The sequence below is a fragment of the Urocitellus parryii genome, chromosome 15 (genome assembly GCF_045843805.1).
Source record: "Urocitellus parryii isolate mUroPar1 chromosome 15, mUroPar1.hap1, whole genome shotgun sequence".
In the NCBI taxonomy this organism is placed as follows: Eukaryota; Metazoa; Chordata; class Mammalia; order Rodentia; family Sciuridae; genus Urocitellus; species Urocitellus parryii.
Window position 1 is genome coordinate 17191345 of NC_135545.1, and position 21813 is coordinate 17213157.

A 21813-nucleotide genomic window follows, 5' to 3' on the forward strand; every position below is an offset into this window, starting at 1 on the left:
AATCAGGTTGGTCTAGAGGTCCTCAGTGATATTAGTTGGGCATGGGAGGAAGTTTTCTAGAATTTCCCTGCATTTATGTATTGGGGACTGTGTTTGACCTTGACCCTGAATGGGTAACAGAGTTGCCAGGTGGAGAGGGACACAGGTTTGGAAGGACACGGAGGAGTGGAGTCGTAGAGGAAAGAGACCAAGAGAGAGAAAATTTGACAGATAAGGAGGGTTTGCAGTCCTCTGTACTTTAGCAAGTCCTTGAGGTGATGAGGAGAGGTGACAGTGATTTGAGCTCCAAAGGTAAGCTTTTGTGATTCTTTTAATAAAACATAGGAGGCCGCTAGGTCACGGAGACAAGGAGCCCATCCCGGGACAGCTGGATCTGTTTTGAGAGGTATGCCACCGGAGCAAAGGTGGGCCCATACATTTGTCCCAGCACCCCCAAGCCTTGTCCTTTGTTTTCATGGACATAGAGAGTAAAAGGCCTATTAACATCTGGCAGGTGTAGAGCCGGTGCTTGTAAGAGGGCCTTCTGGAGGGTTCTGAAATGTGGTGCAGCTGAAAGTCACAAGGGCTCATGCTTGTTCCCCTTTGCTAGATCATACAATGGTCTGGCAAGTAATGAGTAATTTGGTACCCATGCCCTAACATAGCCTGCCAGGCCCAGGAACGAGAGAATCTCCTCTTTGGTTTTTGGTACTGGAAGGCTTTCAATAAGGCATTTTCTATGGGTTGTGATAGCTTTCTTCCCTTGGGAAATGTGGAACCCAGGCCCTCACATGTGCAAGGCAAGCACTCTACCACTGAGTCACAACCCCAGCCCTGATGAAAACCTTTGATAGGTAAAACATGCATCTAAAATAATAGAGAAAGCATAACTTCTAAACTCCTAGAGGGAGAAAGATGGACAAGAAAAACCCTCCATCAAAAAGAAGTCACAAAAGGTGAAATAAGAAATCTGGAGGGAAATGAAATAAAGAGAAAGTGCATAAAATATTGTGGCTGAAATATAATAAACATATCAGCAATTAGAATATGAGTAAATGGAGTAGCAATTCAGTTAAAAGACACATACGCCAAACCAGAAGCAGGAAAAAAAAAAAAAAAACAAAAAACTAGGCTTGTGCTGTTGACAAGACAAATGACCGACGCCTTAGAACAAAGGAAGGTTGAAAGTAAAAAGAAGGAAGAAGATTTATCAGCAAAAAACCAACAACAACAAAGACTGTACAGCTACAATAACAAATAAAAAAATGCTGAAGCAAAAAAAAAAAAATTTTTTTTAAAGGTAAAGAAAGCCTTTACCTAACAACATAAGAGTTCAGTTCACTGGGAAGAGATAATGATTCTAAGATAATCAACAAATTTCACCCAACAAGGAAAGAATATATTCCTTTTTAAAAAATTTTTATAGTATTTATTTTCATGTGGTGCTGAGGATTGAACTCAGAGCCTCTCATATGCTAGGCAAGCGCTCTACCACTGAGCCACAACACCAGCCCCAAGAATATATTCTTTTTATTACAAAACTGTTCATTGTAAAACTGACAAAACTTTGGAAAGATTGATAGAAAGAAAAGGCATAATTAAACCAAATTAAAAATGAATAAAAGGTACAAAGATACTTATTCACAGATATTAAAATGACAACTAGAGTATGATCAACTTTTGTGGGGGAGGGGGTACCAGGAATTGAACTCAGGGGCACTCGACCACTGAGCCCCATCCCCAGCCCTATTCTGTACTTTATTTAGAGATAGGTCTCACTGAGTTGCTTAGCACCTTGCTTTTGCTGAAGTTGGCTTTGAACTCATGATCCTCCTGCCTCAGCCTCCTGAGCTGCTGGGATTACAGGCTGTATGGTTGACTTTTTGTGAATATATTTGAAAACTTAGGGGCAATGAACCAATTCCTAGGAATTTACCAAAATGGGTTCAAGAAAAAACATAAAATAGCAATAGTTATGTAACAAGGAAATTAAATAAAATGAGTTATTGGTTAAAAATTCTTTCCTCTCCACTCAACCACCCTATCAAACCAAACACATAAAAACACAGGCTAAAAAATTTTTTAACAGGACATTTCACCAAACATTAAATAAAATAGCAATTCCAGTCTAAAACACATTGTTTCCAGAAAGAAAAGTGAGGAAAGATTTTCTTTTTCTTTTTTATTTTATTTATTTATTGGTATGTGGTGGTGAGGATTGAACCCAGTGCCTCACACGTGCCAGGTGAGCGCTCTGCCACTGAGCCACATCCTCAGCCCACAATTTTCTGACTCATTTTATGAGACTAGTATTACTTCGATATCAAAATCTGACAAATTTGTCAACTTTCATTGTGAAAAAGAGAATTCTACTCAAAAACATAGATGCAAACACCAAACAACATATTAGCAGACTGAAATTTGCAGTGGGTTTGTAAGGATGGTTGAATATAGAAAAATCAATAAAAGCAATCCAACACATTAATATATTAAAAGATGCAAATTTAATATATTAAAAGATGCAAAAAAAGCATTCTAGAAAAATTCAGTATGGATTCATGACTATAATCTCTTAGCAAACTAGGAATCGAAGAGTGCTTCCTCAGTGGTGTATGAACTACAAGTGTTAAACAAAAAGGAAAACTCCCTAAAAATAATAAAAACAAAAAATGGATAGTAAGAAAAAAACAATAAGAAAATTAGAGGCTAAACCCAGAAATGACAAAAAATAGAAAACAGAAAATACAGTTATGAGGAACGCATTAAAGAAATACTACTGGAAAACTCACTACAGCTGAACAGAATTGGAAGAGACCTGCAGAGTGTTCTGCACAATTGTTAAAATAGGACAATAATATTTCAGAACAGTCACTGTATACGTTTCCAGAGAGGGAAAAATAGATCACAGTTAAAGGATGGAAGGCTACTGGAAGCTCTGGGGAGAAAATGTTATTTAGCTTATGCATCTATCAATCAAATGGAAACAAGATGAGACGTTTTCAGGCAAACAATGTCTCAAAAAAAATTGCCTCCAAGCACGGTTTCTCAAGAAGCTTCTAGAAGATGTTTCCAGCGAAACAAGAGAGTAAACAGAAAACAAAGGCCAACCTAACAAGGTGGCAGAGGGAAGTCCCAGAGAGCTCAGACAGCAGCTTTGGAACAGATTTGGAACAGAAGAGCAGAGATACGGGAGGTTCAGTTCCGGTATCATAGGAGTGGGGGAGGGGTACATTTTAACTCCAGTTGTAAAGAAAGACAAAAAGGTGGCATCATAAAGAAACACAAGGGGACTGGTACTGTAGTTCAGTGGTCGAGCCCTTGCCCAGCTCTGAGGATCTACTGGGTTCAATCCTCAGCATCACATAAAAATAAAGAAAATAAAGGTATTGGGTCCATCTACCACTAAAAATCTAAGGATAGCACCCTACATCGCTCTGCTCTGCCATTTCCCTAAGCACAAGAATATCACTGAATATGGATTTAATAAAAGTCATGGAATAACAATGGATGCTGTTCATCCTTTTGGAAGGATGGATGAGAGGAAGGAAATATGTGTGTGGGACAGGAATTACGCCCTTCAAAACCCATGAGAAATCTAATCACCATTGCAACAGTATTAAGAGATGGATTAATGCCATTATCTCCAGAGTGGATGAGCTATCCCTAGAGTGGGCTCCTCACTAAAAAAAAATACAAGTTCAGGAGGCTGGGGTTGGGGCTCAGCGATAGAGAGTTCTCCTGGTATGTGAGAGGCCCTGGGTTCGATCCTCAGCACCACAAAAATAAATAAATCAATAAAATAAAGGTATTGTGTCCAACTACAACTAAAAGATAAATATTAAAAAACAAATACAGTTCAGCTCCTTCTGTCTTGCAGGTGCCTGACAGCCCTTATTTTGAAAAGATGGGAACAATGACAATTTATGTGGATGATATTATTATTATTTTTTTGCCCCCGTCTGTCACTGTGGATTCTATGCACCAAGTCCGGGTCCCCAGGAGTGGCTTCTGGGTGAAGGCAGATTGTTTGAACCTGTTTGCAGGACTCTGTGAGCTTTCCTTCTGCGGCCCAAGCGGCAGAGCTTGAAGATCCCTCCAGAAAGCAAAACGGTCCTTGAACCCGGCTATGCTTGCTTTGCTGAGCTGTGAGCGCTGTTTCACTTGATGCTCAGGTTCTGACCACATTCACCTCCACCCAGACTGCAGTTTCCCAGCCAGACCTGATCCGTAGCAAGTTTGAAAGAAGATGCTTCTTGGTACTGAAAGGCTCCCAGGTCCTACTCATTCACACACCCAACGTTGGGTCAGGGACAGGGACAATTGGCAGTGAACTCCCGTGACCTTGTCTTGCTTTCAAAGGCCCCGCACCAACCCTAACCTATTTGAATACCCAGCCATCTCTCCCGCTGGTCCTCAGTGTGGGAGAAAACTCACAGCCTCCCCCACACATCACTGCAGTTCCTCTTCCAAACCTGTGTGATGCAGCCTGCCTAGAGTACGCTTTGTTCCTGTGCAAAACCCACCCACCTTTCAAAGTCAGTTTCAGGCTCACCTCCTCCTTTCCCACTCCCAAAGTACTTTTTTTGTGAATGGCTGCAACATTTCTGCTTCATGCATAACCTTTGAATATACCTCATGAATATCCACTGTTTTTTAATATTTATTTTTTAGTTATAGGTGGACACAATACCTTTATTTTATTTGCATGTGGTGCTGAGGATCAAACCCAGTGCCTCTCACAAGCTAGGGGAGCGCTCTATCTCTGAGCCACAACTGCAGCCCTTCACTATGTTTTAACACCCAGTTTATAGGTGACATCCACTGCCCACACCTCAGCAATAATTCTCTCCAAGATATCTCTCTCCTTAGTTCCCAAAGAAATAAGGTTTTGTGTCAGAGGACGAATCATCTTGAGTCATAATAAATGCTCAGCACCATTTGGAACCTCCTGATCAGAGTTCCCAGGAGAACATAGTTGGATTAGTCACATAGCATCCATGCCTATCATGCCCACAGCCCAGTTGCTGAAAGGCCAGAGAGAGTGCTTGAAGACAGCGTGGGAGACATGTGATTTATTGGGGAAAGTTTACAAGAGATCAGTGACGGCTCCAAGAAGCGTTTGGTGGTGACAGGCCAGACGGACAGCACCTCCATCCCTCACTGTGTTGGCCAACCAGCGCCGCCTCCTCCTGTCCAGGGCAGCAGGCTGGACGAGAGACCCCTCTTCTTTCCCAGTGCTCTCAGTTCCACAGCGGTCAGCACTGACAGTTTTGGATGTGAAGCAGCAAAAGCATTAGCATTAGCTTGTTCAGTTTGCCCTCTGACTGGCATCCCAAGAAGCAACTGTCCGGGTGTAAATGCAAGAAAGTAGCCTTCTACAGATCACACTAATTTGCTCTCATTCCCATGTGCACAAGGCAAAGCTAGTGTCCTTCAAGATAATATGTATCTGACATTCCAGCCCGGGCTTGCTCTCTTTAGTCACTCAACTAGGCTAGGTTTTTGAGAAAGGGGGCATCCAGGAACATGGGGCTTTACTGTCCCTCTTTCCTCTAATGGTGATACAATGTCATGAAACTTTACTGAATTAATACGCTCAAATATTTGTCTATGAACACGCTATTCATCTTTCAGCATCCAGTTGTGCTAACTCCTCCTCTAGGAATCTTTGCGACTACCCTGGACAAGCTGGTCCTTCTCCAATATCTTGTGGCATCCTGATTCTTTATATTGATCAGGAAAGTCATCATTTACCTTGGCCATTATGTGTTAAATGCCGTCTTTTCCACTGGCCTATGCACACCACCAGGACAGGAACAGGGTGCCACCTGGTTACACTCTCTGTGTGCCTGGCAAAATGTTGGGCACAGACTTGATGTTCAGTGCATTGCTTGGTAAATAGAAAAATTCAAGTGTGATTCTTAAATTAAAAAATTCAAGTGTGACCCATGGCTTTCCCAAACTAAATGTACTAGCAAGAGTAAATTCTTCTTAACATTTCATTAGAGAAATTTTCAAACACTCCCAAAAGTAGAGACAAAAGTATTATGACCTGTTCCTGTGTACATTATCCATCTTTGACAGTATCGATATTGTTGCCAATCTTTCAATACAACTTATTGGGGTATAGTTTATATACTATAAAATGTACGCATTTTGAGTGTATACTTTTAACAAATATGTATACCCACAACCCCCCACATTTCCCTGGTGTCACAGGGAAATTCTGTGTCTAAAAATTCTTAGTAAATATTTGCTACCTCATTCAGATAAGATCCAAGACAAGATGAGGAAAAGGACTTGGATTTTGAAGAAACAGGAGATTTTAAATACCCTGGGGGCCACATAAAGGTAAAAATTGGGGCTCTTTGGACCCCTTCATTATTTTGGGACTCAACCTCAAATTGTCTCAATTCGATCCAGTCAGAACACTCGTTGTCTACACTCTCATGGAAACTTCTTCCCTTGTGATCTGAAAATGGAGACATAAAACCTTTACAGTGGGTGCAGCTCCTGAAGCAGGCCATCCAGAGCCCGTGACTCTTTCTTTAGCCTTCTTATCACCAATCATCAAGTCTACCCATGGTAGCCTCTTTCCCCTGTCCTCACTGGCTGCTCACAGGCCCTGAATACGGGCCCATGGTCTGTTCGGAAAGTCTACCACACCGAGGATGCCAGACAGGGCTGAACAGGAGCCATACCCTTGGCCACAGCTCCACCCTGGACACGCACTGCAAGGCCCAGAGCCGGTTCTCAAGGAAAGTGGGGGATGATGGAGAGGGCAATGGGAAAGGACAAGGGTAGGTGGTTGGCGAGGGGCAGGTGCGGAGCCCAAGAGCATCCTGACAAGGCAGAAACCAGTGGTGGAAGGTGAGGTGTGTAATCACATCCTTTCTACACCGCAAATGTCAGGGGAGAAGAGGTGCCCCTCTTCTCAAAAGGAAGAGGGGCATCCGACGGAAGAACACGAGGAGCCAGGGAAGCCCTTATTGAATCAGTTTGCAAAGTCTCACTGACTGCTACAGGAACATTACAGCATTTCCTTTGAGCAGGAAATATATCCTAGAGAGGGTCAGGAAAAGGAAACGGGATGCAGAAGAGCTGTCCTTTATTGGAGGAGAGAAAAGCAACCACCTCATGGTGCCATATTTCCAGCTCATGGTTCAGGGGTCAGAACCGTGGTCCACCACAGCACCTGCAGACTTGCTGCAGATAAAATTTCTGCATCTGCTCCCTCCCTCAGATTTAACTTCACAACTCCCTTTACTAGACTCACTGTTCATTCATTCCCCAAGCATTTGGGTCCAGCACTAGAGACGCAATGGAAATTGCACCATAAAGACACATTCAAAAAATTTGAAATGAATCTTTTCTTTTAAATTTTTAATTGTAGATGGACACAATACCTTTATTTTATTTATTTATATGTGGTGCTGAGGATTGAACCCAAGGCCTCGCACATGTTAGGCAAGTGCGCTGCCACTGAGCCACAACCCCAGCCCTTGAAATGAGTCTTTTATCACTGTTGCTAGCACACATTGAGAATGTACTCCATACCTGGCGAATCCACTATCAAAAATGAGAAATCAAGTAAGTCAGTGGACATTTGCTAAGAGGTCAACAGAGAATTCCAGAATCATAAGGAAAACCCTCTGCTTGGGGGAGGAGAATGGAAAAGGAAAATACAAAGTCAAAATACCCACAAATTCTCCTGAATGATGGGGAAAGAGAGGTCAGAAGTTGGATATAGCTATTTCTTAGAAATAGCATGTAGGAAATTAAGAAATTCAGGAAACTGATTTCTTGTTCTATTTCTGCCTGACTCATCCTGAAAATTCCAGTCCCTCCATTTACCTCTGGTCACTCAATCTTCCTCATCTGTTGCAGCTGACCTACACTAATCGAGTGCAGATGGGTATCATGAAAATGAAACAATGTACAAAAAATGTGCATTGGGAAAGAGCTATATAATTGGGAAAGAACAAATATTTTCTAAAGTCCCTGCTCGCATTCCGTAGCTGCCTTTTCCAGGCACATTCTTTCTTGACACTCAACTCCATTCCATCACCAGCCGGTGTCTGACCAGGTCACATAGCAGTTGTGGGTGAGGTTTCACTGAGCAAACACTGCAATGCAGAGGGATTTACACATTTTGTGCTCTCAAGGAGCCCAAAGTGGAGATGGGGAGGTGAGATAAGCAAACAGGATACTGGTGGTCAGCACCATCACCCAGAGGAAGAACTGGAATTCCTGCTGAGCAGCTGGTATGTGCCTTGAATCTTGGAATACGAGACAACCCTTCAGCAGCATTTCACGTTTGCCCTGACTTCACTCTAGCCTGGAGGTCCCTGAGGTCTGGGGCGTTGCATCCTGGGAGATCCCTGAGGATAGGGCTTTCTTTCCCCCGTCTATACACACATGTTCTGTTCCGTGTGTACACAAAAGTCTGATGGAGCTCACTAGGCTGGACTTGAAGCCATTCTCAACCTTCACTGCACATTAGAATCCCCAGGGGCATTGTGACAATTGGTCACATCCCAGGCCAATAAATCTCTAGAGGGTGGAATTGTAAAAGTTCTTTGGGGGATTCTAACACGAACCCAAAGTTGAGAGCTACTAACTCCGGCGCCCTTTATATGTGTACATGAGACACCTGGAAGTCTTGATAAAATGCAGATTTTGATTCAGCAGGTCTGGTCTTAGGGTCAGAGGTTCTGCATTTCTAACAGTATCTCAGGTTCTGCAGATGCTGCTGGTACCCAGACACACACTGGGCTAAAGGGGGCAGAAACACAGACAGCTGCTTCAGGATTGTAGTTCTGGTGCCCTCTGGTGGCCAGAACCTTCCTAGCAGCCCCTTGCAGAGAAGATCTGATGCTTTAATACCTGAGGCTGGGTACTTGTAAAGACAGGAGGCTCAGTTTGGGAGGTTCAGGTACATGGCCTGGCAATGGCTCTGCTCTAGTGGGGACTTCATGGCAGATGGTATCAAATGGAAAGAGCAAGAGATCACACCGTGAGACAGGGAGCCGGAGAGTGATCCAGAGGCTGATCCTGCTCTGATAACAACTTGCTCTTCTGTGAACCAACTACCTCTCATGAGGCCCCCCGATGACCTGATGACCTAACTATCTCCAACCAGGACTCATCTCTTAAAGGTCCCAACAGCTCCCACCACCACCAACACCCTGGGGACCAAACTTGTCGCACATGAACCTTTGGGGAACACACTCAAACCACATCCAAACCATGCCAAGGTGAATTGCCTATGTTTCATTAATCATTATTTTTAAAAGATGGTTTCATAAGAAGTCAATCCTGGTTATTATAAAATATTGGGAAATTGACTCTAAAAATTTTGGGAAAGATTAACATTTTTGTAAGTTCTCTTTTTTTTTTTTTTTTTTTTGCCGTTTAATTCACTTAAAAGGTTGTCTCCTTAAATAGTGGGAAAGTAGAGCTTTAGGTATTTTCCCCAGGTGCTTCCCCACCTGTGGCAAGCAGACCTGGAAGAAGGCCCCCTCTGATGCCCACCTCCTGTTCATGAGATGAGACATGGGTCCTGGCTTGATTGAGGCAGAAGATGCCAAAAAGCTAGGCCTGGCTTCCTGACCCAGAGAAACTGAGGGATAACAAAGGGGGTTATTTTTTTCTGGAGGCGGGATACTAGGGATTAAACTCAGGGGCACTTGACCACTGAGCCACATCCCCATCCCTATTTTGTATTTTATTTAGAGACAGGGTCTCACTGAGTTGCTGAGCACCTTGCTTTTGCTGAGGCTGGATTTGAACTTGCAATCCTCCTGTCTCAGCCTCCCCAGCTGCTGGGATGAAAGTGCTCGCCACACTGCCCAGCAACAAATGTGTTTTGAAAGCCACTATATTTTAGGATAGTTTGTTGTGCAGTAATAGATGAATAACACCTCACCTCTCTTCTATCCTCCTTTGAGTCATTTCTTTGCCCAGTGCCCTGTCGTGCCCACCCCACCCCCAGCACACACCAGGTTTCTCACCCCGCGTACCAGTCTGAACCCACATGAATTATGCATTTCTGCTACACCCTGGACCCCAAGACTTCTTTCCTGGTGCCTGTACCTGTGTTTGCTGAATCTTCTGTGGAACACTGAGTCCTTTCCTCATCCCTATCGAATCTTCTCCCCTGCAGCCTGGGTTTGGTTCTGAGTCCATTAAAGCCTCCACCTCCCTCTCCATCCCTGAACACGACACATTCATTTCCTGGTCCTCTGGGCTGGGCTGAACTCAGGCTCTGCAAAATTGGTGGCTTCCTCAGGATGCACTGGCTCTTCTGGTGGCAGGAAAGGCCATTTCCTCCCCATCAGGAACTTTCTTTCCTTAGCGTTCCTGCCTTTTCTCTCTTTGTGGCAGTTGGGATTAGGAACCTCCCGATTAGGGCCATTTAGGCTTCTCAACTTTGGAAATCTGAGAGGTCTTGCCCAGCACAACCCCCTGAGGAATCTCGACCCGGGAAGGCCAAGTGCAGGAGCAGCCCCCGTGGATGCCCGGGCTCCGTTTTATTGGAAGGAGAGCAGAGTCGAGGCCGCCTGGGTGTTTCTGCGTGGTCTCTTGGCCTCCTCTCTTTACTCTCGCCCTCACCCCTTGTATTATGTAACAATTCAAGTTGTTTTTCCCACAAAAGTTGCCTTCACACCATCTGTCTTTCCTTTTGTTTTCACACATTACATTTTAAATTTACATTTTGTAAATCTGAACCAAGCACTGAACAGTAAGGATAGACCTGCCTCGGCTCTCAAACACGAGATGGAAATTTTCCATGACCTTGGCTTCATGTGTCCAGTGGTTTCCATGGCCAAACATGGAAGAGGCTGTTTTCTGTCATCTGGAGCGAGGCATGCCTTAGTTATCACCCCAGAGTATGAAAAAGGGTTCAGCAAGGCTAGAGGCACTTGAGGTCCCAGGATCCAGGCAGCAGCATAACCGCAGACAGCAACCCTGCGAGCCTGGGTGGCCTCCCCGTCAGAGGCCTTTGCGTGAAGACAGGCTATCAGTAGTTTTCTCACCCTCCGAAAAATTTCAGTGCTTATGGGGAAAAGCTCTGAGTGAGTCTTCTTATGAGAAATAGGAGAAATGGGAGATACACAGCTTGGGAGTCCCCGAGTTACAGTAAAGCAACAAGAGCAAGAGCTTCAGAGGACACTGTGTCAGCAGATCTGAGTGTTAATTACCCTTACACTTAAGTATTTATTGAGTAACTAGTATGTTTCAGGCACTGTCTTAGGAAGTGAGGTTCAAGAGGAGAACAAGACATATGTATACCATCAGCGCAAATTAGGATGCATTCCAAATGTTGCAAAGATCTAGCCATCAAACACGAAAACTACAAAATAGTATAAATAAATATGGGGGGAATACTTTTTAGTATTGGAGTGGCCTCAGTATGATGTCATAAAGTTATTCATATTGAAAAAATACCATAAACAAAATACAACACAAGTGACATATTCTTTAACACACTTGATATGTATAGCACAAAGGATTAATTTTCTACCTTTATAAAGAGCTTCTAAAAATCAACCAGAAAAAACATCAGTCCAGTTATAAAATGGGCAAAGAATAGGAAGAAATCAAAATATGATGAAGTCATATTTTCTTTTCAGAAAGAGAAAAATCTAATGTTTCTTCAACATAAGAAAAGCCACTGGACTTCAGTCATCTTAAGAGAAGAACAAATTTATTAGTCAGCCATAGGAAGAATGAAACTGTGGCACGTGAATGGATCTGGAGACTGTCGTGCTAAGGGAAATAAGTCAATTCCAAAAACCAAAGGCCAAATGTTCTCTCTGAGTAAATGCAGACTCACGGGCGGGGAGGGGTAAGAATAGGAGTTCACCTGATTAGACAAAGGGGAATGAAGGGAAGGGAGGGGGGATGCGAATAGGAAAGACAGTAGAATGAGTTGGACCTGATTTTCCTGTGTCCATATATGAATACATGACCAATGTCACTGCACATCATGTGCAACCATGAGAATGGGAAGTTACACTCCGTGTGTGCTATGTATATTAAAAAGAACAAAAAAAAAAAAAAAGAAAGAAAAAAGAGAAGCAAATTTAAGCTTCTACAGAACATGATTCTTCATGTATCAGATTGGCCATGATTTAAAAAGTTTGGTAATGTTTGCTGGCAGGGGTATGGACCGACAGGCATCATCATATACCGCTGCTAGGAACAGAACTTGCCAGTACCTCCAGAGAAAGCAGTGTGGAAATATTTAGAAATGCAGGGTTGTGGTTTGGATCTGGAATGTCCCCCAAAGTCTTGTGTTGAAAGTTTGATCCCAATGCAGAAAGATTCAGAGGTGGGGCTTTTAGGCATGGGTCACGGGGACTCTGAATCTCCTCAGTGGATCAACCCATTTGGTGGATTAATCTGTCTATAGCTGACAGTACTACTGGCTGAGACCTAGTTGAAGGAAGTAGGTCTTTGGGGCCATGTCCTGGAAGAGCTGATCTTCTTCCTATCCCTTTCTGCTCTCTCTCTCTCTGTTTCCAGGACACCATGATCTGAACAGCTTCCTTTGCTCCATGTTCCTGCCACCACCATGTCCTGCCACCATGATGTTCTGCCTCCCCTGAGACTCAGAGCAATGGAGTTAGCTGACCATGAACTGAAACTGTGAGCCCAAAGGAACCTTTCCCCTATTGCTGGGGGACAGACTGGTCCAGAAGCAGCAGGCAGGGCTCAGGAGAGGAGGTGGAGAACTCCAGGAATGCACAACTCTGAATTCTGATCCACAGTTTCTCACAACACTTATAGGTTATTCGGTGTCATCTTAGACCCGTCCTATCATTGAGACTTTTTCCTCTTAAAAAAAAAAAAAAATCCTAATCTTCGAGGCTGAAGGCATGGTGCTGGGTCTCTAACATGAAGCACACTCACAGAACGAGATAAGAAGGAAGGGCTCTTTTCACAGATATCTGTCACATTTCAAGAGGGAGAAGTTGGACTCCCTGGGCAGCTATTTAGGATCCAAAATGTAGGGACCCAGGGTTAATGAGGCTTCCTGGAGAAAGGCGGAGAGAGGGGAGGGGTCTGACCCTTTCCCCAGGCATTGGTTTCTTGCTATAATCTTTTTATGATCTCATTTCACAACCAGGTCTGGTTTTGCTATAACACGATAAGTTGCTTTCTCTTGTAATTGATAAGAAACAAAAGGCTGACTCATACATCCCTTTGGATTTTAACCAAGACTTATGATGCTAGAAATTTTTCCTGTAGAGAGACTCACAAATGTGAGGTAGAACATGTATTGCTATTCACTTCAGCATCCCCCCCACACCCCGTGGTACAAAAGATTGAAAACGATTTACAGTTTACGTGATTACTAATGGGGGGTAGTTAAATGAATCCCAGTTCACACTGTGGTGTGCAGCTGGCTTTCTGTGTGTGTGTGGGGGGGAGAGCACCGATTAGCAATTTGGATTCTTTATCATCTGGAAGCAAATACGAATATAGATGCTTATTTTCTAGAATACTAAATGCACCCTGTGTTTAAATCCTAGTATTCCTTAGAGCTCCGCCTGGCTTTCCTGGCTCCTCTCTCCATCCATCCTCCCTGTTCATCTCACTCCTCTGGGGTTTATCCTGTAGAGACCAACAACTCCCATGTCTCCATCTTCAGTCCCGTCCTCAGAGCTCCAGAACCTTCTGGGTGGCTCTCCCAGGATTTCTTGCTTGCTGTTCACCCTCAGCAAGTGAACTCCAAGCCAGACTTCCTCCTGACTCCCCCACACATCCCCCCATGCCACCATCCCCCCTTTACATGGTCCCATCCCTCCTCCCCACACCCATAGTCACATTTCCATGAAAGGTTCTTTTTCTGTATCTCAGTTTATTCTGAAATAATTTTAGACTTACAGAAAAGGAACAAAAAACCAGAACACCTAGAGTTCCTAGGTACCCTTCACTCTGCTTCCCTGATCATGCATGACTACAAAAATATTAAGCAAAAACTGAAGAATTCACCTTAGTATGGCTCTGTTAACTAAACTCTAGGCTTTGTGTCAATTTGACCAGCTGAGGTCCTGTTTAGGATCCCACACTGCCTTTTCTTGGTCCCAGTCTGTGATAGTTCTTCAGACTTTCCTTGTTTCTTCATGACCTTGAACATTTTGAAGAGTATTGGTTAAGTATTTTGTAGAGGGCTCCTTCATTTGGTTGGGCTGGTCTGATGTTTTCTTTTGATTCGATGGAGCTTCTGATGTCTTGGGAGTGGAGGGAAGGGACCTTCCAGGTGCATCAGAGCAAGGGTTCCGTGGTGTCGGGGTGACATTACCAGTGACGGTGAACTCGATCACTTGGTTAAGGTGGCGTCTGTTGGGTTTCTTACTGTAAAGTTACTATTTTTCCCTTGTAAATAATTATTGCTGGGTGACCAGCACCCCCGCCGGGGTAGGTTCCTGCTCAGGAGGTGTGAGCCACCTGGGAAGTAAAACGTCTGAAATAATTAGTAAGAAATAGAGACTTGGGCTGGGGATGTGGCTCAAGTGGTAGCACGCTCACCTGGCATGTGTGCGGCCTTGGTTCGATCCTCAGCACCATATACAAATAAAGATGTTGTGTCTGCTGAAAACTAAAAAAAAAAAAAAAAAAAAAGAAAGAAAGAAAAAAGAAATAGAGACAGATCCAGAAATTAGATAAAAAGGAGAGCACTGATAAGTCTTCCAGTCCTGATAGGAGCTGGAATTGAACAACTGACAAATGGCTCTGATCCTTTATTTAAGGAGGAGGACATCAAAGGCAGGGATAAGGTTTAAGCAGGAGGGGTCTTGGTGCTCGCTTCTCAGTGTGGCAGGGGGCTCACAGTAAAGAGGTTGATTGGCATTTTGGCAAGCCATACCCATCTCCTAGAGGCTGGGGGCTCCAGTGGGTCATCCCATCTCTGATCCTGTACTGAACTTGTGACGGAGCCACACGAACCAGGTAGGACGCCACATGAACCAGGAGTTTTCAAACCAGCAGGGTTGCTGCTGGGAGTTCCCGATACCAGGCTTCCCAGCCTAATGGCTTCAACATCGTTTTAGTTCATACACAGTTCACAGATGGCTTCCTGCAAATAATTAATTTCCCTGCATGGATTTCCATCAGAGGTTCGGGCACCCAGTAAATGTACAGAATAAGGTTAGACCTCATCTTCACTTTCCCCATGTCCAACTCCTACCATGGGAAGAAGGGACCTGGGAGTCGTCCTTGAGCTGATAAAGTCATTTGCTTTCAGGCTGAAGGTCTCTGTGGTCTCAGTCTTCCACCCTGAGGCTCTGGGGAGAGGAAGGAGGGAACAGCCCCCTCCCACAACAAGGGCATTCCCACAGGCGACTGGACAAAAACTGGACAAAGGCTGCCTAATGTTAGGTCGGTGGCGGTGACTTGGTGGCGACTTAGTGGCAACTTAGAACAAAGCAGCCCGGGCTGAAAAAGAACATCAATCAGAAGCCGGCGGAAACGCCTGTCAATCAGCCAGATCTCCTGACTAACGCCTGTCAATCAGCAGGACCCCCTGGCCAATCCTGGAGTTCAGCCAACTCCCCTGACCAACTCCAAGGGGGCAAGGGACTCTAAGAACACCTTTTCCTGTCCCAAGCCCTTCCCTTCCTGCTGTAAGCCCCATAAAAGTCCAGTCCAGTCGAGCTTCCACGCGGTTTCTCCTCAGACCCTTCTCCTGTCCCTTCTGTGGGTCTGATCGAGTTCCCCCCGGGAGTGATATCTCAATAAAGCCTGTTCAGCGGCCCTTTTAAATCTGCCTCCTTTGGCCATTGCCTGCCCCGACTGATCTGACACCTACCACTGGTGGGTGCCCTTGCTCTCAATGGCAGTGGGAGGCAGAGGAAAGTGGCATTGGGTTTGGGATGGCCAGCTAAGGAGCGTGTGAGATGGTTGTGCCTGGGAGGCCCAGAAGGCACAAGGCATGGGAGACTCATGCTGGATTCATTTCAGTCAGATGGTGAATAGTTGCAAGCTAAATGACAGCGGAATGCATTTCAATTCTTATTGCACATTAGTTGCAAGCTATTAATGGAAGAAAAGAGAGCTGGGAGAGTGAGTAAGGAATTAAGGAGGCGGCTGGTTCAGGAATTCCTTCAGGAGATTATGGAAGCCTGGACTCCCACAGACACTGAGTGATGTAGAATCTTCCAGGTGCTGCTTGAGCACGGTCATTGGGAGAGGAGGGAAAGGGATGGGAGGGGTGCTGAGTCAAGTGCCCCTTTGGGTGAGGACAATGAGCTCAGGCAATTGCACATGAATCCCCAGCCTGCAGGGTACCTTTGTGTGTGTGGCACTTGATCTTTAAATGTTGTGTTCCATAGGGCTCAGTCCTAGCTAGGAAAGCACTTGGAACTGGGGACCCCCTTTCCAGTACTTGGAATCAGGCGCCTGGATTACTGAGGCTGTCCTTTATAGGACTGGGTCAGGATTACTCCCTCAATAAGTCATTTTCTGAGGTTCACAGTCTCTCTCTCTCTCTCTCTCTCTCTCTCTCTCTCTCTCTCTCTCTCTCTCTCCCCCTTTGTCTCACTATCTCTTTTCACCTCTCTCTTTGGAAAGCATTGGACTAGATTGGGAGGGGAGATGTTCACTTGGAGAGGACTGAGAGATATCCAGTGGAAATGCAAGCCAAGAGGGCACAGGAACAAGCCGGTGCCGTAACTTTGGAATTCAGCAGGAAATATGTGGTATTTAAGGTCAAGAGACATGAAGAAGCTCTGATGAGAGAGAGCAGTGGACAAGAGGCACCATGGCAAAACAGACTAATTCACTCACCTAGTGGTCAAACTCCAGAGAGGGGCAATTAAAGGACTGCAGTTTCCAAACATGTCACTATAAAGCCTTCATCTCAATAGAAGCTAAGGACTTTCCTGGCCCCATGAAAAAGAGAGGGAAAAGAGACGTTTTCTATACAAATCAGAATAGTCTCAAGGTCTTGTTCTGGTACTTATTACCTTGATCAATTCGTCCACCTTGTTGTGGATCCTGAAGATGCTTCCCTATAGTTTGGAAAGGCCAATGGGTTAGAGTCACTGAGGTTTACAATGAAATAAAAATAGACCCGAATCCTACCCCAGAGCTAAGGAAAATTGGAGAAGAGCTGTTGGATTCCATCCCTAGGGCCTTTCCAACTAAAATAGGTTGGTCCAAGATTCAAGAGTACAGAAAACAAAGAGAAGAACTAGTTTCTGACTGCAGGTACCTCTTAGAGAACTTCTGGAAGTGTGACTTGGTTCTAACTTTAGGTGACCACATGGTGTTTGCTTTAAGTACTCACTTTGCTAATAGGTTCCTGTGGAACCACAAGAGGTTATTAAAAAACATCAATTTTTTTTGTTGTTGTTGTTAACCAGGGATGGAACTCAGAGGCATTCAACCACTGAGCCTCATCCCCAGCCCTGTTTTGTATTTTACTTAGAGCCAGGGTCTCACTGACTTGCTTAGTGCTCACTTTTGCTGAGGCTGGCTTTGGACTTGTGATCCTCCTGTCTCAGCCTCTCCGCTGGGATTATAAGTGTGCACCATTGTTCCCAGCTTTCAAAAATATCATCTTAATTGGCAAAATGTTCTTATCTCTGATATTCGTGCACAGAATCATGAGGATGCTCTGGCTGATAAAACTAAATCTACACAATGCAAACGTATGGCTTTCCAACTTAAACCAAGACAAACTAAAGAGAAATTGTTCCCAGGCCTTCAGACTAGCCTCAACTTCAATAGAGATATACTTACAGACATACTGCAGGGCAAAGGGATTTGGGGCTAAAGATTGTGAATTTTAAAAGAAGTTAAAGGACAAATGTAATGGTCTAGTAGGAGTCCCATTGATTCCCTTCTGAGGAATCTGTACCCGACAAACTAATTTACTCACCTAGTTGTGCAACTCAGCCTTGGTCTCAATCTGATTAACCCGCTATATTAAAAGACTTTCCTGGCCCATGAAAAAGTTGAAAAAAAAATTTTTTTTTACGTAATTCAGAATGGTCTTAGGGTTACAATCTCCACTGTTTACTCCCTTCTTGGACTAATTGGTAAAGATGTCCATTGCCCTTGAATCCACAGGGTGGAACCATGAACTCAGCCAATGAGTGCCCACTTCCCTTCTGGTGGATGCCAGGGGCCGCCTGTTCCATACTCAACATCTCACAGTTGCCCATTATAATTCTCAAGTCCACAAACCACCCCTGGTGGGGTTAGATCATTGACCACAAGACCCCTTTCTGTATCTCTTAGACCCCACCATGTCCAACATAGCTTTTTTGTTAAGCTCTACAACCCTCTTTTCAGTTATTGGGCAAAAATTTCACTTCCAATTGGAATGTTGGAATGCTTATCCAAGGGACTAACTCCTGCGGTCCCCGACTCCCCTCTCCCTCATCTCCAGTAGATGACCCAGGTTTTCCTGATCCCTCTCGACTCCCCCAGCCCTTGGCAATCCCCTTTCAGGACATGCTTGTTCACATTCCTGACTCACTTGGGGCTAATGGAATGACAGGCACAGGGCACATCTGAGAAGCAGAGTTTAAAGATGAAAACCGACCTCGCTACACCTGTCCCTAATCTAACCCAGTAGTCCCTACAACCTGAGGTACTGTATGGTTTCAGACTGGAGTGACTTCTTATTTCCACCTCTATCTTATAAACACATCTATTCTACCTAACGGAGGGCCTGGGGCGGTATCTTGGTTGTGGGGTGATGGTCTATCATGTTACCAGGCCCCAGGTTCTAGCATATCACGTGCACAAGGACACACACACACACACACACACACAAACACACACACACACACACACACACACACACACACACGGGAAAAAAAATGGAAAGAAACCTAGCCCTCATCCAGTGGGTGTCTAATCTTCTGCTTGTGGTTTGCATCTGGAATGTTCCTCAACGGTCCACATGTTAAAAGCTCATTCCTCAATATGTTGCTAGTGGGCGGGGGCAGAATCCTTAAGAGGTAGGGCCCAGTAGGGGGTCTTAGGTCATCAGGAGTGTGTCCTTGAAGAGGACTGTGGGTGTGTGACCTCTTCTTCTTTCTTTGCTTTTACTTCCAATGCTCCCCACCATGATGTGCTGCCTGGCCACCAGTCAGGGACTGAAATCTCTAAAACTGTGATTCAAAATAAACTTTTCCTCTTTGTAAGTTGATCCTCTCAGGTATTTTGTTTTTTTCTTTCTTTCTGTCTTTTTCTGTGATACCAAGGATTGGGAATTGAACCCCCCCCCCCAGATGCTCTACCACTGAGTTACATCCCCTGCCATTTTTATTGTAAGAGAGACTAAATATCCCCTTGACCCATCTGAACTCATACTTGGGAACTTCAGCTGAGCCTGGGAACCAAACTGACCCAAGACAGATTAACAGGAGGAAAGCATACAAGTTTTATATATTTTTACATATACCTGGGGACCTTCACAAGACAGTGAAGACCCAAAGAAATGACCAGAATAAAAAGATATTATACCTTTTAAACAAAGAAATGATAAAGAAATGGAAAGGCAAAGGGGCTTGGGGTAGGATATTAAATAGTGGGGAAATCACTAGAAGACATATGGGGGAGGGGGAGGAGAGGTAAAGCTCCTGGAGGAAGTATTATTTTAGTTCAGTTCATTTGTACAATTCCACTGCAGCATCAATTTGCTCTCTGGTGTTAAGATTTATTTTCTCATCTGGGTACGGGGAAGGCTTGCTTCAGTGTGGCCTGTTGCAGGGAAAGTCAGATCACTCTTTCTCTTTTCAAAATTTATTTATTTATTTATTCTAATTTTTTATATATGAGAGCAAAATGCACCATTCATATTCACATCAGAGCACAATTTTTCATATCTCTGGTTGTATATAAAGTATATTCACACCATTGTTGTCTTCATAGATGTATTTAGGGTAATGATGTCCACCTCATTCCACCATCTTTTTTAGCCCCCATGCCCCCTCCCTTCCCTTTCCACCCCTCTGCCTTATCTAGAATTCGTCTAATCCTTTCATGCTCCCCCTCCCAATTCCATTATGAATCAGCCTCCTTATATCAGAGAAAACATTCAGCATTTGGTTTTTTGGAATTGGCTAACTTCACTTAGTTTTATATTCTCCAACTTCATCCATTTACCTGAAAATGCCATGATTTTATTCTCTTTTATTGCTGAGTAATATTCCATTGTGAATATATACCACATTTCTTTATCCATTCATCTACTGAGGGCATCTAGTTTGGTTCCACAATTTAGCTATTGTGAATTGTGCTGCTATAAACATTAATGTGGCTGTGTCCCTGCAGTATGATGTTTTTAAGTCCTTTGGGTATAGACCAAGGAATGGGATAGCTGGGTCAAATGGTGGTTTCATTCCCTGCTTTCCAAGAAATCTCCATACTGTTTTCCATATTGACTGCACCAATTTGCAGTTCCACAAGCAATGTATGAGTGTGCCTTTTCCCCACATCCTCACTAATACTTATTGTTGTTTGTGTTTTTAATAGCTGCCATTCTGACTGGAGTGAGATGATATCTTAGAGTAGTTTTGATTTGCATTCCTCTGATTGCTAGAGATGATGAGCATTTTTTTCATATATTTGTTGATTGATTGTATATCATCTTCTGAGAAGTGTCTGTTCAGGTCCTTGGCCCATTTATTGATTGGGCTATTTGCTTTTTTGGTGTTTAGCTTTTTGAGTTCTTTATAGACCCTGGAGATTAGTGCTCTATCTGATGTGCGAGTGGTAAAAATTTGCTCCCATTCTGTAGGCTCTCTATTCACCTCACAGATTGTTTCTTTTGCTGATAAAAAACTTTTAAGTTTGAATCCATCCCATTTATTGATTCTTGGTTTTAATTCTCATGCTATAGGAGTCTTACTGAGGAAGTTGGGGTCTAATCCCACATGGTGGAGATTAGGGCCTACTTTTTCTTCTATTAGATGCAGAGTCTCTGGTTTAACTCCTAGGCCCTTGATTCACTTTGAGTTGAGTTTTGTGCGTGGTGAGAGATAGGGGTTTAATTTCATTTTGCTGCATATGGATTTCCAGTTTCCCCAGCACCATTTGTTGAAGAGGCTATCTTTTCTTCAACATATGTTTTTGGTGCCTTTGTCGAATATGAGATAATTGAAATTGTGGAGACTTAGTCTCTGTGTCCTCTATTCTGTACCATTGGTCTACCAGTCTGTTTTGGTGTCAATACCATGCTGTTTTTGTTACTATAGCTCTGTAGTATAGTTTAAGGTCTGGTATAGTGATGCCACCTGCTTCACTCCTCTTGTTAAGGATTGCTTTAGCTATTCTGGGTCTCCCATTTTTCTAGATGAATTTCATGACTGTTCAGATTGCTCTTTCTGAAGCTACTATTTTTCAGGTGCTTTCAGCTTGAAATAATCCATCTGCCCAATTGGTGTATTTTGGGATGCATGTTCTTAACTCCTTCACTGTGCTTGAACTCCTGTGAAGGGACTCACCACTTCTATGGTGGCATTAAAAAAAAAAAAAAAAAAAAACCTCTCCCCATTTTCTCTACTCCCTCTTTGAGGCTCCCAAATGATTCCTTTCCCAGTTCCCTGCTCATTTATAAGAGAAAACAACATCCTATCTCAGAGGTCTAATGGAAAGCAGACGACCCTTGTTTTAATCTCCAGGCCCTAGAGCTGAAGCATGTGTGTGAGTAGTGGAAGCAACAGCAAAGTTGGTTCAAACCAATCTTGTCTTAGCCTGAAATTCATGTACCCTGAGCTGTCTCAATCATTCATCCTCCTCCTAACTGAAACACCCAAGGCGTGTGTGTGAGTGTGTGTGTGTTACTGGAGATTGAACCCAGGAGCA